Here is a 20,571-nt window from a genome sequence, read left to right on the forward strand (position 1 = left end):
TGTTTATATACATTTAGCTACTTCTGACTGCGCCAATAAAACCACCTGTCTTTTCACCTTATAAACTCTTAGTTCCCAGAATCCACCTATTTTAAAATGTAATACAAAAACAAATGGCGTGTCTTGAACTCCAATGTCCTAAAGAACAAATAATGGTCCTAAGGAGGCAAGTTAGGTACCTGGTATAAAAAGGACAGATCCAGAGAAGCAGCATAACAACTTTATACCCATTAGTTCTAAGACAAAGGCTGTACATTCTGGTTTTATTCTCCTCTCCTCACATAGGGTAATGCAAAAAAGGAAACCACTAATATTCAGAGGACAGCTTGTATATTCCATGTGTCATCCACTGAGGTTCTGGGAAATACAAATTATCTTCCTGAGACATGGAAGTAGGGGTTTTATGCAGCCTAGACTGCCTCTAACCCCTAAGTGCTGGGGGTAAATACCTCATGAACAAACATGTCCTTTACCTAAGGGGAATGGAGCTCAACTAGGTTGACTGTACCCTCAAAAACAAAATGGAAGTCAGAAACTAGAGAAAAGAGGCCATGACAGTAAAAGCAGAACATCTGGGTTAATTTCTTATGTCTTTGTTACTATTACCTCTAAATCATTTCCATATTTGTCTGTATGAGCCGTAAAGGAGAAGGAATGAGAGGTACATCTATATTCTCTAACTCGCCAGCCAAGCTTAGAGAACCCCCAAGGGGTTGTGGGTAAAAACAGCTTTAAAAGCACAGAAGAAACTACAGGCTCTGAGATCTGACTGAAGGAAAAAAGGAGTACAGGAACCAATCTAGGCCTAAAGACAGAAGACCCCACACTCTTCTCAGAAAAAGTGAGGTAATGTTCCACAGGTACTTGCAAACTGATCTATTACCACATACTGAGGGCTAGGTCTCAAGGGATAATTCTCTTCTACCATCATCACTCCATCTAGCTTCTTCAGGCTATCTGTAATCTGCAGGGCTAGGAGGTGTCTCCTAGGACTATTAGACATTTTAAACCATGTTCAAATATTACTCTGATAAATAAGGATCTTACAAGTGCAGGGTCTGCATCTAAGAGTGACTGCCTCCTTCAATTTTGTACCCTAGGCAACTTGCTTGCCTCACTCTAGTCCTAGTCCTGTTTCACTGCTCCTATAAATAAAATATGCTTAACAAACTGGGGTTGCCATTAAACTGCCTTGCCATTAACAATGAGTCAGTGAATGTCAGATCAACTTAAACTCCATTTTCTTATTTGTAAAATAAGAGAACTGAATCAGGTTATATCAATAAAGTCTCTTGAGTTTTATCAAAACTACAATCGATATCAAAACTAACTCCTTAAATTATCTGGACTAAATAAAACCAGATTTGTACAGTGTTTTCTAATTTTTTCATCATCTTAATCCTTTGGTATTCCAGTCCTTATTCTTTAATAGACTTTAATTATTGTATCTCTTAAAAGTGTTGCTCCAGGTGGTACATATTTCCAAAAGAAAACACACAGCATGGGGACAGTGCAACTCTCATTTCCCCATGCCATAAAATATAACGTCTCCCCACCCAGACAACAACTGTACTAGCAGAATCTTGTCTAACTATTTTAGAACTCTGGAGTCTACTTCAAGGCTTGAAACTTCCAGAGGAAGTCTTGGATTATAAATTTTGGTTAATTTCAGCTCTGAGCTCAGCAATGGCTACACATCTTCCACTCCCCAGACACATACCAGGCAGCTGTGCATTAGTTCGAAGAGCAGCTTGCAGGAGTTAAGGTGAGCAGTAAGGATTCTGTCATCCAAATATCAGGGACCTATGTCTGACAGCTGCATGATGTGTCTGATCACTGAGGTGCTGACAAAGAGGCAGTCGCTGATGTGTGCATGGGCACACACATACACACACACACACAGACACACACACACACACACCAATTATGTAAGCCCGCTTCCCTCTCAGGCTGAGGGAAATCTAAAGGGCTGGTGCCTTTTTTAACTTTCTCCTTTCAGGAGCTAGACAATAAAGAACTAGTAATAGGGGAATTAAGAAAATCACCACACGTATTCAGAAAAAGGCACAAGGTCAGTGAGGATCTGAGGAAAGCTTAAGTTTATACCTCAAAATGACTCCTGGCACAGAGATTACGACAATAAAAACAAAAACCCAGCAAACCCTGGGGAAGAGGGACAATCTGATTTTCAGATTTACCACATTATTAGATTCAAGCATCCAGTTTTCAACAACCAAATACGCACACACATACACACACTACAAAGAAACAGGAATGAATGGCCCATTCAAAGGGAAAAACCAACAGTAACCATCCTGGAGAAAGACCAGTTAACAAACCCACTAAACAAAGACTTTAAACAAACACCTTAAAGATACTCAAATAACTAAAGAAAGATGTGGAGAAAGTAAAGAAAATGATGTATGAACAGAATAGTAATATCTAAAGAAACAGAAACCTTAGAAATTCTCCAGCTGAAAGGTACAATTACAAAAAAACAAAAACTCACCAGAGGGATTTAAAGGCAGATTTGAACAGGTGAAAGAAGGAATCAGAGTTACAGGGCAACTGAAAAACAGCCTGAAGAACACAAAGAAAATAACCTAAGAAACATAAACAGAGAATGAAGGATCTGTGAGATACCAGGAAAAAAACGAACAGATATTTTGGGGAAAAGAGGGAGACTCAAGGGGCAAAGAGATTATTTGAAGAAACAATGGCTGAAAATGTCCCAAATTTGATGACATACATGCATTTAAACAGCCAAGAAGCTAGGGGTGCCTAACTGGCAAGGTCAGTGGAGAATGAGACTCTGTATCTCAGGGTTGTGAGCTTGAGCCCCATGTTCGGTGTAGAGATTACTTAAAAAAATAAAATCTTTAACAAACAAACAAAACAAGAAGCTCAACAAACTCCAAGTAGGATTAACTCAAGAGATCTATACTGAGATATGCTATAAGTGAAAATATTGAAAGACAAAGAGAGAATCTTGAAAGCAACAAAAGTGAAATGAATCATCACACGCAAGGGATCCTCAATAAGATCACCAACAAATTTCTCATTAGAAACTTTGGAGGATAGAAGACAGTCCAGCTGACCCTTCAACAATGCAGGGTTTGAGGCCCTGACCCCTGCACAGTCAAAAACCTATGTACAACCTCTGACTTCCCCAAAACTTAACAACTAATAGTCTATTGCTGACCGGAAGCCTTATCAATAACATAAATAGATGATTTACACATATTTTATATATGTATTATATACTGTATTCTTAAAGTAAACTAGATGAAAGAAAATGTTATTAAAAAAAATCACAAGGGGGGGTTCCTGGGTGCCTCAGTCTGCTAAACATTCGACTCTTGATTTTGGCTTAGGTCATGATGTCAGGGTTGTGAGACTGAACCCTGCATTGGGCTCCATGCCCAGCTTATGATTCTCTCTCTCCCTCTCCTCTTCCCCCACTCCCTTTCTTAAAAAAAAGAAAAAAAAATCATAAGGAAAATATACTTATAGTACTGTACTAGAAAATATCTGCATATAATTTGACCCACATAATTCAAAACCATGTTGTTCGAGGGTCAACAGTGGGTTGACATATTCAAAATACTGAAAGAAAAAACTGTCGACTAAAATCCAACGTTCAACAAAACTGTCCTTCAAATGTGAGGGAAGAAATTAAGACATTCCCAGAACAAAAGCAGAGGACACTTGTTACTACCGGAGCTGCCCTACAAAAAATGTAAAGTACTTCCTAAGTTGAAATGAAAGGATACCAGACAATAATTCAAAGTCATATTAAGAAACATAGATCTCAATAAAGGTAAATACATGAGCAATTATAAAAGATGGAATTACTGAAAATTCAGTTTGTAAGTCTACTTTTTGTTTTCTATATGACTTAAGACACTAATAAACAACTTTTAAAAACACATTAGTCTAAAGTTGCTATTATTGTAACTTTGGTTTATAACTCTACATTTTGTTTTCTACACAATGTAAGAGACTAATGCATTAAAAAACTCAATTATTGGGGGCGCCTGGGTGGCAGAGCGGTTAAGCGTCTGCCTTCGGCTCAGGGCGTGATCCCGGCGTTATGGGATCGAGCCCCACATCAGGCTCCTCCGCTATGAGCCTGCTTCTTCCTCTCCCACTCCCCCTGCTTGTGTTCCCTCTCTCGCTGGCTGTCTCTCTGTCAAATAAATAAATAAAATCTTTAAAAAAAAAAAAAAAACTCAATTATTGGGTAGCCTGGGTGTCTCAGTTGAGCATCTGACTCTTGGTTTTGGCTCAGGTCATTATCTCAGGGCTGTGAGATCAAGCCCCAGAGCAGGCTCCTCACTCATAGCAGAGTCTACTTGTCCCTCTCCCTCTGCTCACCCCCTGCCCCCATTCGCACACGCACACTCTCCCTAATAATAAATAAAATCTGAAAAAATGACACAAATATTAGTCTAGTTTGGACATACAAATATTTAAAGATCTATTTCTGTGACATCAATAACTCAAAGAGGGTGAGAATGGAGCTGTATAGGAGCAAAGTTTTTCTGTTATCTAAATTAAGCTGGTGTAAATTCAGCAAAAGTAGCAGGATATAAAATCAACCTACAAAAATCAGTTGCATTTCTAACGCTAACAATGTTAGTAAACACTGTCAATGAACAATCTGAAAAGGAAATTAATTAAACTACTTGATCATTTACAAGAGCACCAGAAAGGATAAAATACTTAGGAATAACTTCAATTAAGGAAGGGAAAGATTTGTACAATGAAAACTACAAAGCACTGCTGAAACAAATTAAAGACAACATAAGTATACAATATCAAGAGTGAACCATAATGTAAACTATGGATTTTGGGTATTATGATGTGTTAACGTAGGTTTATCAATTGTAACAAATGTACCACTCTGGTAGGGAATGCTGATAATGGAAGAAGCGACACATGTATGAGGTAAGGGAGTATGTGGGAAATCTCTGTATCTTCCCCTCAACGTTGCTGTGAACATAAAACTGATCTAAAAACAAACAAACCTCAGTTAAAAAAAAAAAAAAAAAGGAAAGAAAAGAAAAGACGATATAACTAAATGGAAAACTATCCTATGTTCATAGACTGGAAGACTTAAAATTGTTAGAATGTTAAGATGTCAATACTATTCAAAGCAAACTACAGATTCAATACAACCCCTAAAATTACAAGAAAAAAATTAATCTTCAACCACTACATGAGTTTCTACCTTAGTTATATTAAAAACTGATAGATCAAGAAGTCAAAACATCAATAAGGATATAGCACACTTGACCAGCAAAATTAATAAGCTTAATCTGACAGTGAAATAGAGAATCTTCCAACAAACAAAAAAATAAGGATATAATTATTTTCAAGTACACTTGAACACTTTCAAAAATAATTTCAAAGAACTTATACCTAAGACTGCACTCTGCCCACAATATAATGTTGAAATTACCAATAAAACATTTTTAGATGTTTAGAAACTTTAAAATGGACTCCTAAACAAAATCACAACAGAAATTATAAAGTGAGTGACAATATAAGTACTACACTATCAAAATGTGCAGTTCAGCTCCAACTATAACCTTGTTGCACTTGTTAACTAAACATTAAACATGAATATGCTTAATACATTTTTTTAAAGATTTATTTATCTGAGATGGAGAGAGCACACACGTAGGCAAGTGGGGGGGGGGGGAGGCAGCAGAGGAAGGAGAGAGAATCTCATGCAAACTCCCCACAAAGCCCAATGCAGGGCTTGACCTCACAGCCCCGAGATTATGACCTGAGCTGAAATAAAAAACTGGGACCCTTCACTGACTGAGCCACCCAGGTACCCCTTAATTAACATTTTTAATCAAGAAACTAGAAAAAAACAAGTAAAGCAAAAGAAAGCCTAAGTGTATTAATCATGTTTTTAAAATTTTTCTGTATTTATGATGGTCTGACATGGCAGGGCCCTTGGGACCCAAGGAGGGACTGTCCTTCCCAGGGTCACCTAATTCCTAGATATAGGAAACAACTTGCCTGAGAGCACATCTGATACACAATCAACCTATCCAAAGCCTATACCCCTTAACCAACATCTGCTTCCAAAAAATTCTCACATACCAAACGGGTATGCCCACTGCTCTAACTAATCCTGGGGTCAGGTACTAGAAAACTAAAGACCACCCATATCACCCAAAACTATAAATTATTCAAACTATCCAAACCTCAACTTGCTCAGGCTTGCCTATCCTGCCTCATCAATTCCTTCTCACTTAACCACAATAAAGGCTCTGGACATGCTTTTCCCTTGCTCCTTCTGCTTCCTCACCAACCTTGGTGCTTCCCCAAGGGAACTGTGAGTAAAACCTTTTTCCTTCTGACAGTCATTTCCACTCTCTGTCTTACTCTACATGATTAAAACAAATCCTGGGTATATTTCAAGACAATAAGGAAAATAAAGAACAGAAATTAACAAAATAGGAAAATCAGAAAAAAAAAAAAAATCCCAGAGAAGGGAAGAAGAGTTTCTCAAACCTAGAAATCAAAAATTAACTGTAAAGGAAAAATAAACTAATATTGGAAAAGGTTAACAAATGAGTACATTAAATCCTCCTCTTTCCTTAAAGTAAGTTGTAAGACATAATCTATACTGATTTTAAGTGTAGAGTTTAATGAGTCTTGGCAAATGTATAAAATTTTGTAACCTATACCACAATCAAGCTCTAAAACATTTTTATCACCCCAAAAAGTTCCCTTTACAGCCAATTCTCTCCCCACTGGCAACTACTGATGGGCTCTCTGTCACTATAGTTTGCCTCTTCTTGAATTTCTTATAAATGAAATATCAGCTGACCATATTAAAATTTAAAACTCCTGTTCATCAGATTCCCTGTTATCAAAAACATCAACTTACTTTGGAAAAATATAATAAAAAAAGTCTTACTAAAATTGACTAATTTCTAGCAGGATTAGGATCACTGCAGAATACCAACAGCAACTTATCAGACATAGAGCTGAACAGGTGGCATGATGGGACTGGGACTCTTGTACTCTGAAAGGCAGCAGGATTTACACTTACTTAAATGGGATTGCATTCCCTGTCCAAAGTGTCCCTCAACATTTTTAGTACCTCTGCCCAGCACCGTCATCCAATAGCTTCAAAATGCTTACCAAAATCCATCTTGACATTACCCCAAACCAAAAGTTCTATTTAATGGTGAAGTATTTGATCATGGCATCCACTGGTCCTACCACATATCACATCACCAGGAAACTGTCAGACTTAACAGAATGATGGAATGTTATACGAAAAGTTCAGCTAAACAGTCACCTTGCTGGTCTCCTAGGATGCTGTATATGCACTGAAACAATGGCTATGATGGTATATCCCTAATATCTAGAATGCATGAGTCCAGAAACCAAGGCATAGAAGTTGGACTGACTCTTTTCACCATCAATCCCAGGAACTCACTTGTGGAATTTGGGTTTCCCATTCCAACGATTTAAAACCTCTCCTGTATCAGAGGTCCTAAAGGTAATGCTTTCACCAGAGGACACACTGAGGGTTCCACTGAGCCTAAAAGGTATGACCACTACTCGGTCACTTTGGGTTCCTCATGCTGACAAGAGAAGCAGGCAAAGAAAGGAAAAACTACACTAGCAGTGGTGACGGACACTCATTATCATTAGGAGTGGTACACAACTGGGGTAGGGAGCAGTCTGTCTGGAGCTCAGGGTGTTTCCCTGCTTGGTACTACGATAAACAGGAAATTGCAGCAACTATGGCCCAAAAAGGGCAAGGGAACTAAGGGCTCAAATCCCTCACGGATGAAAGTCTAGAAGTCACAAGCAACCTAAAGCAGCTGCACTACTGGCCTAACATAAGGGAAATCTAGAATGGGTGGTGAAAGAAGGAAATGATGAATATTTACCTGCTTCAGTAACAGTTGCAGCAGCAGGCAGCACTTGCTTGCACCACTAACCCGTCTTAAATTTCTGTTGAAGAGCCTGCAGTGACTCAATGATGGATCAGAATTAATGTAGAGTCCAAGCAGATCTGAGCAGAGCAAGAAGTAGATTTGTGGTAATTTGCTAAATAGTAGTAGGAAGCTAATACAGCTAGAATCAAAGGAGAGGCCAACAGCAAGAGGTAGATTCTATCAGAAATCTCTTATATTTCATCTTCATGCTGTCTACCTGTCCTTTGATGCTAGCTGTAACAGTAGTTTCCTACTGCTGGGTAACAAATTGCCACATATTTAGTGGCTCAGAACAACACAAATCTGTTATCTTAAAATTCTAGAGATAAGAATTTCAAAACAGGTTTTACAGAACTAAAATCAAAGCCTGCATTCCTTCAGAAGCTCTACGGGAAAAATCCATTCCTTATCTACTCCAACCTCTAGAGGCTGCCCGTATTCCTTGCCCCACGCCACATCATGACCTCTGCTTCCATTATCATATCTCTTTGTTGGACTGATATTCCTGCCTACTTCTTATAAAATAAAGCTCTCTGTGATTACAACGGGCCCACCCAGATAACCCCAGAAAATCTCATTATCTACAAAATCCCTTTTGTGATGCAAGGTAACATATCAATGGGTTTAGAGGATTAGGATCTTTGAGAGACCATTATTCTGACCACCACACTTGTCATAAGCTAAAGCTAATGCTTCCGGGTAAATTTTGACTTATTTCCCATGCAGAATTCCATTTGCTTTCCGCCCTGTGCTTTTTTGAGACCATGAAGTAACACACCGTGGGGAACCAATCCACTTGTCTGGCTCTTGTGTGGAGTCCTAAAATGATGAAAGGAAGGCGAAAGAATTTACACGCCACTAGGGCAACTGTGAACTGATGGAGAACAAGAGCAGATAACAGTTTTTCCTGTCCATCCATAAGTAAACAATTGGAGGAGCATCTAGATCCTCAGAAGTTTCCACTAAGATTGAGCCCTAGTTGCCATAGCAGTGAGTAACTCAATAATACATTCTTGTACTGGCTTTTCTTCTTTTCCTGTTTCATTTACTCAGGTCCCTTATTCTTGTTCCCCTAGAATCACCTGCCAAATAAATTACCTGCACCACAACTCTTTGCTTTTAGACTAACTTAGGGTAGGTGATGGGAAGGAGATCTAGTTAACACAGGTAAAGAGTTTTAAACACATAAATGGGGAACATGATGATTTAATAAAATGAAAGCTATATTCATAGTAGGGTATCTAGTATTGACAATGTCACTCTACAACTGGGTCAAATCTCTTCCTCAAATTTTATTTATCAATTAAAAAATGAATGGCTTAACTTCATGATTATAGTTCCTTTCATCTCGAATCTTTTATGACACAATGAACAGCATTAAGAATTGGTGAAAAAGGACTGGAGAAAGACAAATTTGTGAGATTATCACCAAAGAGGCCAGCCAAAGAAATTTTTGAAATAAGTCAGTCAGAAGGTATTGTGGTCTGGATTCAAAAAGCAATAGAGAAACAGGAATCCTCATACACTGCTGGTGGAATGTAAAACGGTAAAGCCACTTTGGAAAACAGTTCAGCAGTTCCTCAAAGGCTAAAACATAAGTTACCCAATAGCCCAGGAATTCCACTCTTAGTTATACAACCAAGATAAATGAAAACATATATTCATTCACATAAAAACATAAAATGAAGTTGAACCTTTACCTTACACTATATACAAAAATAACTTAAAATGCATCAAAGACCCAAATAAGCTGCAAGCATAAAACAGAAGAAAACAAGGCAAAAGCATCACAACACTGGATTTGGCAATAATTTCTTGGATCCGACCACAAAAGCACAGGCAACAAAAAACAGATAAACTGGACATCGACAAAATTAAACTCTTTTGTGCATCAAGACACTATCGTGGAATGGGAAATAATATTTGCAAATCATATATCTGATAGGGGACTGATATCCAGAATATATAAAGAACTCATAACTCAACAACAAAAAAACCAAACAACCCAATTAAAAAATGGGTAAAGGACCTGAACAGACATTTCTCCAAAGAAGATACACAAATGACCAATAAGCACAAAAAAACCTTTTAGCATCACTAATCATTAAGAAAATGCAAATCAAAACCACAATGAGATAACACCTTACACACATTAGGACAACTATTATCAAAACACAGAAAATAAGTATTAGAAGACATGTGGAAATTAGAACCCTTGTGTACTGCTGGTAGGAATGTAAAATGGTGCAGGCACTATGGAAAACAGTTTAGCCTTCCCCCCAAAAATCAAAAGCAGAATTATATTACCCAGCCAAAAAAAAAAAAAAGGGAGGGTCTTGAGTAGATATTTACACACCCTTATTCAGAACACCATTATTCACAATAGCGAAAAAGCAGAAGCAACCAAGTGTCCACCAACAGATGTATGGGTAAATAAAATGTGACATATACAATCAGTGGGATGTTACCAGCCTTAAAAAAGAAGGAAATTTTGACACATGTTACAACATGTGTATGTCTGTGAAGACATTACATTAAGTTAAATAAGCCAATTAAAAGAGGAAAAATATTGTATGATTCTATTTACGTAAGGTTCCTAGAGTAGTCAAATACATAGAGACTGAAGACAGAATGGTGGTTGCCGGTGGGGGGGGGGGGGCTGGAGGAATGAAATAGGAACTTAAGTGTTTAATGGACAGAGTTTCACTGAGGAAGATGAAAAAGTTCTGGACATATATGGTGGTGATGGTTGCACAACAGTGTGAATGCACTTAAAGCCACAGAACTATACATTTTTAAATGGTTAAAATGGTCAATTTTATGTTATATATATTTTAGCACAATAATAAAAAAACCATAAATGTTCATAGCAGTATTATTCTTAATAGTCAAAAGGGAGAAACCAACCCAAATGTTCATCAACTAATGAATGGATAAAATGTGGTATATCCATACAATGGAATATTATTCAGCAGTAACAAGGAATGAAGTACTAATACATGCTTTAACATGGATGAACCTTAAAAACAGATGGTAAGGGACGGAAGCCAGTCACAAAGGACCACATATTATAGGATTCCACTTATGTAAAATGTCCAGAATGAGCAAACCCACAGAGACAGAGAATAGATTAATGGCTGCCCAGGGCTGGGAGTAGGGGAGGCTAGAGAGTGATGACTAATAGGAATGGGGTTTCTTTAGGGGGTGATGTAAATGTTCTAAATTGTGATGATGGTTGCAAAACTCTGAAAATACTAAAAGCCACTGAATCATATACTTTAAATGGGTGAATTGTAGAGTATGTGAAGTATATCTCAATAGAGCTTTTTTTTTCTTTAAGCCAACAAGTGACTGAATGAAACTGTAACATAAAGCAAAGGGATGAATAAAAGATAACTACAAGAGAAGAGAAACACCACAGTTTAAATTCTTGGTCTGCCATTTATTATCTGTGTGACAGTAACACCTACCTACAGGGTAGCTATGAAAATTAAACAAAATAATACATAAAACACTTAGTACAGTACCTGCTACATGGTGGTCCTTCCCACCCTTACCCTCCTACCTAATGTTAAAAATTTCACCACCGGTTGTATGGATATAAATTCAGTGATAATTATATCTGAATTTTACAATCAGGAATTTATGACTCTCCCAAGTAGCAAATAACCTAAAAGTCACCAATTATATGCTACTTACAAAGCAATTTATTTAATTTTAATTCCAGTATAGTTAACATACAGTATAATATTAGTTTCAGGTAGACAATATAGTTATTCAACAATTCCATACATCACCCAGTGCTCATCACTAAAAGTGCACTCCTTAATCCCCATCACCTATTTCACCCGCTCCCTCCCACCAACCTCCCCTCTGGTAAACATCAGTTTGTTCTCAAGAGAGAAGAGTCTGTTTTCTTGGCTTGTCTATTTTTTTTCCCTTGCTGGTTTATTTGGTTTCTTAAATTCCATATGTAAGTGAAATTATATGGTATTTGTCTTTCTCTGACTTTTTTTCACGTAGCATTATACTCTCTAGCTCCACTGATGTTTTGTAAATGGCAAGATTTCCTTCTTTTTTATGGCTGGATAATATTCCATCGCATAGATATACCACATCTTCTTTATCCATTATCTATTGATAGACATTTGGGTGACGAAGCAATTTCAACTGTTAATTCACTGCCAGTTGAAACCTGATACAAGGGAAAGATAAACTTAAGTAGCTCTTTTTACCAATTATCTCTCAACTTCTTTTTCTCTACCCTTGTGTCTTCTTTCCTTACCTACCTGTCTTTTTACCTTATCCCTAATTTCAAAGTTCTATTCTTTCTTACACTGCTAATGACCATGAGAAAGGCAACATAACTTATTTTTTTCCATTATAATAGATGTTTAGAAAAAAATGATTTCTCACACAAGACATGAACCATTACCAGACTCTACTCAGCTAATCCACCGAAGTTCCCTAAACAAAAAGATGACCAAACTTAAAAGAGAATAAAAAGGAATGCAAGAAAGCTCCCACTTTCCCTTGTGTTAATGACTCTCATACTTGTTTACCTGGAGACAGAAGCCTGTGGCAACTGGAATTTCTCCATACTATCCAAAATCAAGTTCCACTACCAAAAAAAAAATGCTTTAAGTTGATGTTAATGCAATTTGACATATTAAACTATGCTTCCAATTTCATATTCTCATTTCATTTCAGTGTTAAATAATAATTTACTCAAACTATTTTAAAGGACAATGACTTTCAAAGGGGCACATGCATAATAAATGCTTCCAGAATAAGATTCAGTAGAAGGATATGGTTAAGAAGCATAAACAGATGAACTGTCATTGTTTTGCTATGGTTCTGCATACTTTCAGATCAGAAAATTCCTACTAAAAACACTTCAATAAAAATTTATAAATGTTATCTCTATATAAGCTTTTAGTACAATTCTAACTTACCGTAACTTTTAAAAAGAACATACCTCTAAAGAAAAGTTGATACAGAAGCCCAGAAGCCTCTTCTCCCACTACAAACTCCTTAATGCCTAACTTAATACCTCCTTAATCCCTAACTGTATTGTCTTACTATATTTCACTTCAGAAGTGTTTACTGGACACAGTGCACTAAGTATGTTAAGTGCTTTTCCTCACAACAATCTTATGAAGCAGATATTAGTATCACCATTTTATAACCTTCATGAAAGGTAACACTTCAGAACCTTCAAATACATATCACAAGGAATAGCCATACTAGAAGGAGCCAAGCCAACCATCCCTCTTTCCTGAAACTCTCTGCTGGTTTCCTTAAGCCTATACTCAACTTGTTCTCTTCCCTCTTCTCCACCCATTCCTCCTGGTCTCCATGTGTGGCTCCTCTTTTTTTCTCCCCTTGAGTCATCTGTTCTCAATGTATACCCTCTCTCTCAACAAGATCATCCATTTTTGTGGCTTCATCTTATCACTACTGATAACTGACTTCCAAATCTATAATTCCAAGTGTGTTCTCTAATCCAAACTATTCCTCAACATTTCTACTTCAAATACCTCAAATTCAACATGCATCAACCCTAACCCATCATTATCTCCAAAAAGCCAACTCTTCGAACCTCCTTACTAATTCCTATTAATTATAAACCACTATCATCCCTGCTTTAGTCACACAGCAATTTGTGTTGGATTTTCCTTTGAAATGTCCCTTGTTCACTCTTCTCTGTTCTACCAATACTGCATCCACTAAAACCCAAAGCCTCAACAATTCATCTAAATTACCATAAGAGCTCTTGGTTATTATTCACTCTAGTCTCTCTACTTCAGTTTATGTATACTAAATAGTCTTTCATTCATACAACATATTTAACAAAATGACTAGCATATGCTAAGTACTGACTGGGTGCAGAGGGATAGAACAGTGAGAAAAAGAGACCTCTCCTTCTAGAAGAGGGCAGAGCAAAAGCAAACAAAATGTTCAAATAAAAAATTAAAGGTTGTGATAAACATAGTGCTTTCAAAAAAGAGAACAGGAGGGCTACTTTAGATACTTAAGAGATGGATTTTTAAGCTGACATTTTAAGATGAAAAGGAGGCCGTAATGTAAATATTTAGAGTGGTCCAAGCAAAGGAAACCACAAAACACATAGGTTCTATGAGGGAAAAAGCTTGGCATATTTTTGAAAATCACCTAGTCTAATGTGGCTTGAGAATAATAAAGGAGAAAGTGATACAAAGTAAGGATGAAACAGACACAGGCCAATTTTATTCTATGCATTTAAAAAAAGTCATTTAAGAGTTTTAAGCAGGAGAGTTCTAATCCAGTAAATACCGTGAGAGACTGCTAGTGCTCCTTAAGGTCTGTGTTCCCCTCTCCTTCATTAGCATATGGCTATACTACATCTTCCAGCCACCCGCGTAGTTAGGTGGGATCAGGTGACTCAGTTCTGACCAATGGAAAATGGGTGAAAGTGATATATGCCACTTCCAGCCTGGGCCTAAAAACTTCTTCCAAAACGTCTTCTCTTTTCAAAACAACCCCAAAAGCCACATGGTGATAACAGTGATGACTTAAAAAGACAGAGGAGAGGCACCTGGGTGGCTCAACTGGTTAAGTGTCCAATTCTTGATCTCGGCTCAGGTCTTGATCTCAGGGTTTTGAGTTCAAACCCCACATTGGCCTTCACACTGGATGTGGAGCCTAGGAAGGAAGAGAAAGAAAAGAAAGAAAAGAAAAGAAAGAGAGAGAGAAAGAAAGAAAGAAGAAAAAGAGAAAAAGAAAAAGAAAAAAAAAGGATAAAAGACCCCGTGTCCCTGAATGACTGCATGGAACAGAGGTATCCCAACTCCTACTCCATCACACACATACACTGGGCTTTAATGTGAGAAAGTATTATAAACTTCCATTGTGTTAAACCACTAAGATTTGTTGCTTATTAGGGCTGTTAGCATATCATCACTAATACAGAAACCTTAAAAACATTTCTCTGCCTGCCCTATCAAGAATGAGTTAAAAGGAAAGGAAAAAAAACAACAGAAGTTTAAAAATCAGTTAAGACTCAACAACCACCCAATGAAACAACGAAGAACTTAAGTAGACATTTCTCCAAAGTTATACAAATGGACAACTTGGAGGATGCTCAACATCACTAGTCATTAGGAAAATGCAAATAAAAACCAGAATGAGTTAGTACCCTATATTCATCCATTAGGATGACTACTATCAGAAAGAGAGAGAGAAAAAAAAATAAGGGTTGGTAAGGATTTGGAGAAACTAGTATCTCTGTGCACTGTTAGTGGGAATATAAAATGGTACAAAGATCTTTCCTAGAGACAAATTTGTGAAGCATCCACCTATCAATACTATCTAAAATCACAGGACTGAACGAGATCACCTATGAGAGAGTACAAGAGAGAAATAATTCCAGGACAAAGTTCTAAAATGCCAATATAAAAAACTAAGCAAATGAAAGATATCACTAATTCAACTCTAATTTTTTTGCCAAATGCCTAAATTATATATACAGATATCAGGTATTCTATTGATTTCACTGTCCTAAAGGTATTCACTGTCCATCAGGTATTCTATTGATGTCACTGTCTATTGATTTTCACTGGCAACACCTCACCTGCTCAAATCTGGACTTACTGCTTTATCAGATAATCAGCATTTGGGGAGTCCTTTTTACTATGACCTTAGGGATGCCCTTTGTCTCTCGAGAATGTGATTTCCTGTTTTCTGTATCTTTCACCTTCTCTTTTAGGGAGGTTTTCTCTTTCCTTTTGCGGGTGGAGCAAATCACACAATAGCTTTCTGAAAAAGGAAGTAAGGAAGAGAAATTTTTGGAGACCTTGCATGTGTGAAAACATCTACGCTCTAAACTTATGCTTAAAAATTTGGCTGGGGGGGTGCCTGGGTGGCTCAGTCAGTTAAGCATCTCCCTTCAGCTCAGGTCATGATCCCGGAGACACAGGATCAAGCCCCACGGTGGGCTCCCTGCTCAGCAGGGAGTCTGCTTCTCCCTCTCTCTCTGCTCCTTCTTTCTCTCTCTCTCTCTCTCTCTCTCTCTCCCTCCAATAAATAAATAAAATCTTTAAAAAAATAATTAAAAAATAAAAATTTTTAAAAATGGCTGGGAAAAGAATTCTAGCTTGGAAATCATCTTACCTCAGATTTTAAGAGCACTTCTCACTATCTTATGGCTTCTGAGGCTGCAGCTGAGAATACTCAATCTCTGTAATGTGACCCATTTCCCCCACCTCTGGAAGTTTACAGGGATCTTCTTTGTCTTGTGTATTTCAAACTTTCAGGATATACCTCAGTGTCTATGTGTACTAGTTATCATCCCTGGTTTCAAACCTACTTCTCTACTCTGCTTTGAAACACTGGGGGGGGGGGTGGAACCCTGTAAATCACATTTCTCCTTTGCTAGCTGACTCCCTATTAGACTTGGAGAATCATGTAAGGGTCACAAGAAAGACATTAGAAGACTAAAGGAAGGAACAGGGAGATACTCCTTCAGGTCAGCATCAACCATCAACCAACAACCTTCACTCGCAATAACAAAGATTCCAGCAGGAGCAGTTGGCTCCAGTTAGCAATTTTTTGCTTTTGTGTTTTTCCTGCCATTCACAGACCAGCCTCATCAAGTCTCCTAAAATACTTTTACTTTCTGAGCAGGCAGAAGTCTAAGTTTCAGCTCCTTGGGGCCACTCTTCATGCTTCTAAATAATCCTAGTATCTTCTCTGGGGCTAGTAATTACTTCCTATAGTTACTATCCCTATGATACCTATGTGTTCCCTTATTGCCTTTTCAGTTCTCCAATTATCTAGTGTATTGGTTTCTGAGAGCTGCTGTAACAAAGAAACACAAACTGCACTGGCTTAGCACAAAAATCCATCTGACAGTTATGGAAGCCAAAAGTCCAAAATTAGGGCACTGGCAATGCCCTCCCTAAGGCCCTAGGGAAGGACCTGTTCCAGGCCTCTCTCCTAGTTTCTGGTAGCCTCAGGTATTCCCTGGCTTGTAGATGGCCACCTTCTCTCTATGCCTATCTGTGACCAAATTTCTATCTAGATTCCTCCACTGTTATTAAAGAATACAAGTCATATTGGATTAGGGCACACTCTACTGACCTCACTTTAATTTGATTACCTCTGTAAAGACTCTTTCTAAATAAGGTCACATTCTGAGGTGCTGGAGGGCTAAGACTTCAACACATCTTTTTGGGGTGACACAATTCAATCCACAACATGCCTAACAATTCTTTATATTAAATTCTGTTATAATAGGTGGTATGATCTCCATTTTTCTGACTAGTCCCAGATCGAGAGTATGCATTTATTTTCATCTGTTTTCCTGAATACCCAAGGGCCTCTCAATCTGCCAAATGATGTTCCTCAACTTGGGATTTTTCTTGTTTCATGAATATTTCTTCTCCACTCTTTTCTCTGTTCTCACTGGCACTTTTGTTAGATGAAGTTGACCTCCTGGACTGACCTTTTATCTTTTAAAACCTATTTTCCATATTTTCCTCTACTTCAACTTCCTTTCTTCTATGGAGTATTTTTTCTATTATTATGCTCTAATTTTCAAGAATTCTTTTTTATTCTGAAAAAAAAAATGTTTTGGTCTCTTATAGTAAAAGCTTTCTTAATGAACCCCAGTGATCCTTGATTGTCTGCTCATATTTAAAGTAGGGCCCTTGGGGCAGCCTAGCTGGCTCAGTCGGTAGAGCATGTGACTTTTGATTTCAGGGTGGTGAGTTCGAGCCCCACATTTGGCAAAGAGATTATATAAAACAAATAAAATAAAAGGTCCTGGGCTAGAATGACTGCAAGCACAGAGATCATCATTCAGATCATCATGATCTAAGGCCAAAAATCAAAACAAAGCAAAACAAAACAAAAATGAACAAAAACTTGCTTGGATTGAATTACAATTATTAAAAGTAAATATGGGAAATGAACCAGACCACAAAAATGTAGATAGAACAGAGCCTCTGTGCCAAGACTGTTGAAGAAGAGCTAAATAAGTCTTTCAATCTTGAAGCTTCGCTTTCAAAATTCTGTTACATAGATCTAGACAAGGAACAAGAGTTCAAAAATGATCTGACTGATGACAAGGAGTTTGATATTACTCAAGTTGATACTCCTCCAACACTGGAAAGCATACTCAGTGAGGCTGATCAAAGAGGAGTCTTTTGTTCTTAAGGATCCTACATTGTTAAACATTGATACTATTGATTCTCACTCCTATGATACTTCGTCTGTGGCAAGTTCAGATAGTGGAGACAGTACCAACTTAAAAAGGAAGAAGAAATTACCAGATTCTTTTACACCGTATCAGTCATTTACGTGACATTCACTTTTGAAGGGAATTTCTGACCAGATAGTGTCTAGAGCTGACAAAGTGGATGCTGGCTTGCCTACTGCAATTGCAGTGTCCAGTCTGATAGCAGTGGGTACATCTCCCGGATTGTCTTTAATATGTGATTAGAATCAAGCTTTGCAACTGTCTGGGTAACAATAGTGCTAGAGGTCAGTATGGAGCCATCTCTGCCTTCAGTATTAACAATGACTACTCAAGACTTCTCTGTGGGTTTGCTAAAGGACATATCATGATGTGGGATTTGGCCAGTGGAAAATTTCTAACATCAATAAGAGATGCTCATCCTCCAGAATAGCAATATTGCATATTAAGTTTAGAGATGATACAACTCTTACAATTTGCAATGACAGCAGAGGCTCTGTTTTTGAATTGACATTTAAAGATTTTTTTTATTATTTGAGAGAGAGAGAGAGAGAAAGAGAATGAGGGAATCAGAGAAAGGAGGAGAGGAGGGAGGGGCAGAGGGAGAGAGAGAACCAGACTCCCCGCTGAGCAGGGAGCCCAACTCAGGGCTCAATCCCGGGACTCTGGGATCATGACCTGAGCCGAAGGCAGACGCTTAACAGACTGAGCTACCCAGGCGCCCCTTGAATTGACATTTAAGAGAACATGTGATTCTAGGGTCTGTTCAGTGATTCCAAGGGTGAAGTTTGCTGTATTGAGCCTCTCCATTCTAAGCCTAAGTTGAAAGATCATCCCATCACACAGTTTTCCTTGGTCATGGCATTCTTAACAAAGATATTGGTCACTGGATTGAAACAATCCTTGAAAGTGTAGATGACTTTTCCCTATGGACAGATTCTCCCAGTGTTCCATTGCTGGCCTGGCACTTTGTGGCAGTACATAATTATGTGAACCCCATACTTGACTTCTGCAGAGATGTTATTCATTTGCTACTGGTTAAAAGATGAATCTGGAGTGGGGTACCTGGGTGGCTCAGTCGTTAAGCATCTGCCTTCAGCTCAGGGCGTGATCCCAGGGTCTCTGGATTGAGCCCCGCACCAGGCTCCCTGCTCCGCTGGGAGCCTGCTTATTCCTCTCCCACTCCCCCTGCTTGTGTTCCCTCTCTCGCTGGCTGTCTCTCTCTGTCAAATAAATAAATAAAACCTTTAAAAAAAAAAAAAAGATGAATCTGAAGCAATACAACTTACTTATAAACAAAAGCACCTTCACCTATACTATGACCTCATCAACTTTACTTGGATAAACTCATGTACAGTTGTGCTCTTGGACAGTGTGGAGAACTTGCATGTGATTGATCAGCTGACTCAAGAGGAATTGTAAACAGTAGAGATCTCAGAAGTTCAGTTGGTCTATAACAGCAGCCATTTCAAATCACTAGCCACCGGAGGAAATGTTAGCTAGGCACTACACAGCCACTAGTAGCTATGGTTGTCAAATCTTTTATTTGGGGACAAAATCTGTTTATGTGATGATGCCAAAAAGGTGGAAAGAGAGAGTGGATCATCTCCTGAAACAAGACTGTCTTACAGAAGCCTTGGCTCTTGCATGGTCTTTCCATGAAGGAAAAGCAAAAGCAGTAGTGAGATTATCAGGAGATGCCAGTAAGCAAAGGCTGTGGTTGCAGATCAGATGGTAGAAATCCTATTCCAGTGTGCAGATCAAGCTCTGAAAAAGTGTCCAGACCAGGGAAAAATCTAAATGATGGAGCAGCATTTTTAAGACAGGGTGCCTGTCACAGTTGATTACTGCCTGCTACTACGGCAAAAGAATCTTTTATTTAGCTAGATATAAGACAAATTGAGAATTCAGTGGCCGAAGGAGTATTTCTGGAGAGCCCTGAGCCATGTGTTTTAAGTGATAAATTGGTGGGGATACCCACCCCAGGTAACAAAAGACTTGATTGTTAATTTCCAAGATATAAAGTTAACAGAAAATGTGGAAGCCCTCATTGTACATATGGATATCATCAGCCTAGATATTTGACAAGTGAATTTATAGAAAATTTACTATTATACAAAATATCATTTCTTTATTGATTATACTTACCTGACTGACTGGGCCTCACCTACCTTCCATCAACTCCAATTATTTACTGAGCACTTTTGGTAAGACGTGTCTTAAACCTGTTCTTTTCAATGTATTTCTTAGGACTGTTCTTTAATGAATTCAAGATTATGAACTGCAAAACAAGAGTCTTCTATTTCTCTGCTATCCCCCAAAACACACAGCATAAGGTTTACATTTGGTAGTTGC

General features: G+C 38.0%; 1 protein-coding gene and 1 pseudogene across 5 annotated transcripts in view; one reads left to right on the forward strand and one right to left on the reverse strand.

Moving 5' to 3' along the window:
* NCK1 (NCK adaptor protein 1) overlaps positions 1 to 20,571 on the reverse strand; it is a 78,314-nt gene that overhangs the window by 46,023 nt on the left and 11,720 nt on the right. The window contains exon 2 of one of the 5 annotated variants that reach the window (XM_057315878.1): positions 14,557 to 14,663. The exons of the other annotated variants lie outside the window; for them this stretch is intronic. The gene's annotated coding sequence lies outside the window, so the exon portion shown is untranslated. The remainder of the gene's footprint in view (positions 1 to 14,556; positions 14,664 to 20,571) is intronic. 5 annotated transcript variants of the gene reach the window in all.
* On the forward strand, positions 16,103 to 18,756 carry LOC113253974 (vacuolar protein sorting-associated protein 8 homolog; annotated as a pseudogene).

This window comes from Ursus arctos, unplaced genomic scaffold (genome assembly GCF_023065955.2).
Source record: "Ursus arctos isolate Adak ecotype North America unplaced genomic scaffold, UrsArc2.0 scaffold_20, whole genome shotgun sequence".
Lineage (NCBI taxonomy): Eukaryota > Metazoa > Chordata > Mammalia > Carnivora > Ursidae > Ursus > Ursus arctos.